Below are 6380 nucleotides of genomic sequence, written 5' to 3' on the forward strand. Positions count from 1 at the left end.
GAGGAATCTGGACACACGCCTAGGACAGTCACGAGCACCTGTCACCAGATGGCCAGTGTCAACCCAGGGATCCGAAGTAGGGTGGGGACTGAGGTGTGTGTCTCCCACCCCTGTCCCTCTGCCTTGGTCCAAGCTGGCCTTGAAGGAGGAGAAGATCCAGATGGTGACAGAGAAAGACGTGAGGGCAGGCCAGGAGTAGCAGGAGCAGAACCCACCCAGTACCACGAGTTAATTTTGGCTTATAGTGACCCTATAGGACAGCCTAAACTGCCTCTTCGGTTTTCCGAACCTGTAAATCTTTGCGGAAGCAGACAGCCTCGTCTTTCTCCTGCAGAGTGGCTCTTGGATTTGAACCACCCAATGGCGCGGTGGTTACATGTTGGGCTGCTGCCCTCAAGTTCAGCAGTTTAAAACCACCAACCGCTCCGTGGGAAAAAGAGGACTTTCTACTCCCAGAAAGAGTTCGGACTCAGAGACCCTCTAGGGCAGGTTAGGACTGGCCTGTGAGTTTCCGAGGCTGTAACCGTGGGAGCAGAAAGCCTCCTCCTCCTCCTCCTGTGGAGCGGCTGGTGGTTCTGAACCGTGGGCCTTGTTGATCGCAGCGCTGCTCAGAACCACTAAGCAACTAGAACTCCTGGTTATAGTCTCGGGAACCCATGGGAAATTCTGCCTTGTCCCGTAGGGATCCCTGTGAGTTGCCGTAGGGAGAGAGGGACTTGTCCATTGTTAGCCCAACGCTGTACTCACCAGGGCTCCCGAGGCCTACAGGAAACACCAGCTGGGGAAAGGGGAGGCTGCGAATGGAGTTAATAAAAGGTTCCTCTCGGACAATGAGACCACCTCTTACGTAGGGGATGACATCACACAGGAAGAAGAGATGTCAGGCCTTCTTCCAGGACTTGGTGCTACAGAGGCCTGGGCCCCCGGAGCCCCCATCTCTGAGGCCCGCCTTTTTGCATTGCATGGGGGAGCCTCAAGGGTGGCTCTTCTCTGTCCATTCGTCTGTCATCAATGTCAGCACAATTGCGGGCATGGTGACCGGACACCTGCGCCCTCCTTATGGCCGGCACTTCCCACTGAGGACAACAGTAAGCCACTGACTTGCCTGACCCTTTGCTAAAGGTTAGATGAGTCAGAATGGAGCCTGAGATTCGCTTGTGAGCGCTCCTCCGGCGCCCCCTCGCGGCCGATGCGAGTGTTGTGGGCCCGGGCGCTGGGCCCAGGGGGAGGAAGGAGCGCTTGCAGTCTCCAGGCCTGTAAATGGTTCTTCCAAGCTTGGGTCAAGCTGCCTTTGGCTCGAGGCGTAGGGTCCGGAAAAGGAGCTTTTAAGACCAGATGTGGATGGCTGCTGTGCAATCCCTGATGAGAGGTGGGCTCTGGGGGGCAGAGTGGGGGGGAGCGCACTCCATGGGGGTGAACCTGGGTCAGGAAGCAGCAGTAGTTTGAGGGCAGGTAGGGGGAGTTAGGTGGACTGAGACTAGGTCTGAAGCTGGGAGGGGGGGTTCGTACTCACAACCAGCTGACCTTTGGGGGCAACCAGACACTCCACCCCTACCCCTCGACAGCCAGCCCAAACCTTAAAGCCCCATCCATGTCCAGCCAGCCAGCCAGTCAGAAGTGAACCAGGGCAGGAGTGGGCGGCGGGTGTGTGTGGGGGGGGCGGGGGGAGCTGGAGAAGGAGGCCCCTGTGTCCCTGGTGGAGGCTGCAGGCCTGGGCAGGACCCTCTGAAGCTGTAAGATGGTTGATCAGGGGACACATTTTGTGGAATGCTGCAGGCTTAGTGACAGAATCGCAGCACTTGGCTCAGCCCTGGCCGTCGGGAAGGGTCCAGGTGTGCAGCTGCAGGAATGACTCTTGAGCTAACCACGGCTCTCTGTCCCTCCCCCTGGCTGTGATACCACTCACTGCACTGATGCCCTGTCTTCTTAAGCAGACAACGCCACCATCCCCATCGCAGACAAGGAAAGAGTCCCAGAGAGGTCCAGCAACTTGCCTGCGGTCGTACAGCTCGTCCATGGTGGAGGTGAGATTTGAGGACAAGCTGAACCACTACTGATAGAGCGGATGGAAGAGTTAGCCTGCGGGCCATCAGGACATTTGAAATAGAACAGAATTTAAGGTTTAGCTCGTTAAAAATCTAAGATGTAACAGCTCCCTCCCTTGCAATAAAATTTCCTTTTAAGCTTAATCAGCCGGAATGCCCTGACACGGGACGGAATCTAGGGAGGACATTAGATCAGTAGCCAGACACGAAGCACCCCCAGTCACAGGTCTCAGGGGTGCTGGTGTTAAAGCCAGGCATGGAGGCGCCAGCTCAATTTAGATAAACAAGGGCGCATGATCTAGCAGCCTTTGGAGAAATGTAGGTAGCGATCCTTTCCTAAGGATCATTGCAAACCCTGCCTTTTGAGAGTGTCGATTGGATCCTGTGATCACTGTGAAAACCTGATCATTTCCTGTGCTCATGATTCAAAACCCAAACCAGTTTGTTTTCTCCTAGTTGAATCTATAGTACTTGCTGGGTCAGATGTGAATGCTGAAACAGCTCAGAGGAGAGGCCGGGCTGTTTTCCTTCGGCAAGGGCTAGTGGGAATAAACGTAGAACTTCTCAAATCCACCTGCTCTCTGATTTGGCTACTACAGGGACGGGCTTCCTGGATCCCTTGCCGCACAAGCACAACCATCATCTCACTTTTGGCTCAGTGTCCTTTCCCTTGGGTCTCCTGGAACCGGCACTTCCCAGAGTCTGGAATTTCCCACAGGCCATTGTGAGGAGATAATGTGGCGCCTGAGTGGCACATGTGGCTTGGGGTCCCCTGTACCCTAAAGGTGGGCGGTCTAACCCAGCCAGCGGCTCTATGGGCAAAAGAGCTGGCCAACCATTTCCATAAAGAAAATCCTACGGAAATGTCTTACTCTATAACATCTGGAGTTGCTGTACCTCTTGGCTTTGGGGTTTTGCGTCCAAAGATAAGCCTGACCCTGGGCTCCCTGGCACAGCTTGCCCGTGTGGTAACAGGAGAGCTGGGCAGTGTCCTCTCCCTGCCCTGGACTCTCCAGGAGGCAGCTGGAAACAGAGCCAGCAGTGCCTGTGGCCCAGGAAGTCTTGGGCCCAGTCCTAGCCTCTCTGGCCAGTTTTGGGAGAGAGGTGAAAGAAGGGGCTTCGCCCACAAGAAGAAATTCCCATCAACCATCCTGTGTCTTGGGGAGGCCTGAATTCCAGGGGCAGGGTGGGGCCTGGGAAAGCTGACTCTCTGGCTCTCTTGGAACATTTCAAGATCAGCCTACTTAGGGTACCATCTGGCTGAAAGTTAAACGTGTGGGTGGCGTAAAGCACTTATCTCTTCTCACCAACATAATTTGGTCCTTCAAGTCCATCCCCCAATGGTGGACTTCCCAGGAGCATTCTTATGAGGCTCCCCAGAAGTACCTGATCCATTTCTCTTTCAAAACCATTGGGTGGCAATCCGCACCCCGATTGTGTCGATTGATAATAGTGACAACGGAGATATTGAAAGGGAGAAAATAGTGCCATTGTGCAACAGAGCGTTTCCAACAAGCACTTGTCTGCACACCACGGCCTCGTACTGCCAGCAAAGGAACCTGTGGGACAGGAGAGGCCGCCACCGTTTGCTGTGGTTTGAAAGGCAGGGTATAAAACAGTGTCAGCCAGGAGGGTGGTATGGTAAAACATTCCCATATGTGCACAAACCAGCCTGCAGGGCACCGAGGATTCTCTGCAAAGATGAGATGGGGATTTCTCCAGTCCTTTGCCTCTCCTCATGGTGTAGTGGGTTATGGATGCATCATGAGCTGGCCTGCCAACCCCCAGGTCAGCAGTTCGAAACCACGAGGCACTCCATGGGAGAAAGGATGAGGCTGTCTATTCCCCTAAAGAGTTACAGTCTTGGAAACCCACTAGGGCAGTTCTACCCTCTCCTTTGGGGTCACGATGAGTCGGCAGGGACTCGGCGGTAGTGACTTTGTTTGCGCATGAGTTGTATAGGTTTTTCCATTTAAAACCAAGACTCCACTTTGGGCATATACCAAACACACTCGCTGCCATCAAGCCAATGCTGACTCATAGCGACCCTATAGCATAGGGTAGAACCGCCCCATACGTTTCCAAGCCTGTCACTGTGGACAGAAGTAGAGAGCCCCGGCTTTCTCTTTCAAAGCGGTTGGTGGTTTCGAACCGCTGACTTTGTGGTTAGGGGCCCGTGATAGAATTTTGACCAAGACATCGATGAATTGAACCACTGTGGCAAGGAAAGCACAGAAGAGTTCTTCCCTCCAAACAGCCCACTGTACTCGAAACACCCCTTTACTCGAAACTTTATTTTACTTCCCTCCAAACACCCCTTTACTCGAAGCTTCCTCACGGTGTGAATTCCCGGCAACCGCCCCTCAGACTCGTCACTCACTACAAAACTCTCAGATTCTGGATCCATCGTTTCACATCACAGATGAGAGAGTCATGCACGCCAGTGAACGTATTGACACGGTCCCTTTTCATTGCTGTGTAATATTCCACCGCCTACATCTGTTTCCCTCTGGGTATTTACCAAAGGAAGAATACGCATGTGCTGTCCTCTCTATGAATCAGGCAGTATAATCACTGGTGCACACATGCCGATGTGGAAAGAAAAGGTCCTTTCCTGGGGTTCTCATCCTGGTTCCCCCTCTCCCAGCTGTGGCACGGGGAGAATGCTTTTGTTGCTCATTGGTGGCGAGTCATGGAGACCCCAGGAGTGGAGACCAGAGCTACTCCAGCGGAGTTTTCAAAGTGGTGGTCTTGGCAAAGCAGATTGCCAGGCCTCACTTCCGAGGAACCTCTGGTGGGTTTGAACCACCAACCTTCTGGTTAGCAGCCCAGCGCTTCACCGTGTGAGCCACCCAAACTCCGTCTGGCATAATCCCGATTATGGCCACTGAGCCTCAGCTACCACGTCTGTGATGTGGGGACACATAGTTTGCACAGTGCTGCTGGGGAGACTAAGCGCCATACGTCTAAAGGCTGTTCATAAAATAGAAATATCATACAACTCTTCTCACCCCAAAGATGCTGCTCCACTCATGGGGGCCAATTTGGTGTAGTGGAATGGCTCTTTTTATAGCTTCTATTTCCCACCATTCCAGCCAAAGGACATATGGCACTCAGGACAGTGGTCCAAGTCCAAAATTCGGGAGCAGAAAATGCCCAAATCTTTCCAAGCCCCTCCTGAGCCAATCGATACCCGGGGAGGTTGCCTCTGTGCCAACATGGCCTCTGACTGGCCAGCCACCAGGTGCCCCTGCACCTCCTTCCTCACGGGGTTGTCTCTGGAGCATCTTCCCCAGTTGCCCCAAATCCTCAAGATGCAACCCTTTTGCAAACAGCAGGAGGGAGAGCTTAGCTGTGGTCCTGGTTGCTAAATGGCCCTTGTTGTCCCAGGAAAAGCTGCTAAGCACATCTAGGAAAACCGGAAACTCACTGCCGTGGAGTCATGGATGCCAATTCATCAATGATCCTGTGAGGCGGGCAGAACTGCCCCCCCCGAAGTAAGTCTTTATGCGAGTAGAAAGCCTTGGCTTTGGCTTGAGAGGCTGCTGGTGGCTTTGAACGGCTGACCTTTCGGCTAGCAGTCTAAGACGTACTCAACTATGCTAGCAGGGCTCACGTGCATTTGGGAAGGAGTCTGGCATTGACCTAGCCCAGCAGGAGCAGATGTGTATTTAGAGTAAGGCAGGTTTGGCACATGAGCTTTAGAGGAGGCTCCAACCAGTAGTCTCTAGTCCCCATCACAGTTTCCATCAGCAGCTGCGAGCGATCACTAGCAATTTAAAGCTCATTGTCATGGGCCTACTTTCTGTAGCGCCTGCCTCTGACCAGGAGGACTCACTCGGTGGGGAGCTGGACCCCTGGGGCCTGTGATGAGTTTGCGTCAAAGACAGCCCTGCAGTTGACAGTCTCGGTGACTGGGGTCAATACTTGGAACCCCCCCAGATCAATACCCAGCACAAAGCACCAGATAATAAAGGATAAGGAAACGATGCTTCCCATCTAGTGAAATAAAATGACCTCTAACGTGCTTTTCTCCATCCTTACAGGTTCTCTGGGGAGCTCCAGCCTCCGTCCTTGCTGACCACCCAGACCGGGTCACACATGTCACGGTGACAATGCTCTGACCTCGGAAGCCAACACCCACACCCCAAACCAACCCACTGCTATTGACGCACCAGGACCCTGCCGAGGGTTCCCAAGACTGCCAATCTTCACAGGAGCAGAGAGCCTCCTTTTTCTGCTGCAGAGTTGGGGCTGGAGTGGTTGAAGCCCTGACCTTGGGGTCAGCAGTCCAAAGCTTACCCGACAGCTCCATCAAGATTCTTCAGAGTCAAA

The sequence above is a fragment of the Echinops telfairi genome, unplaced genomic scaffold (genome assembly GCF_000313985.2).
Source record: "Echinops telfairi isolate 266 unplaced genomic scaffold, ASM31398v2 ScPeMD7_22;HRSCAF=79, whole genome shotgun sequence".
Taxonomy (NCBI): Eukaryota; Metazoa; Chordata; class Mammalia; order Afrosoricida; family Tenrecidae; genus Echinops; species Echinops telfairi.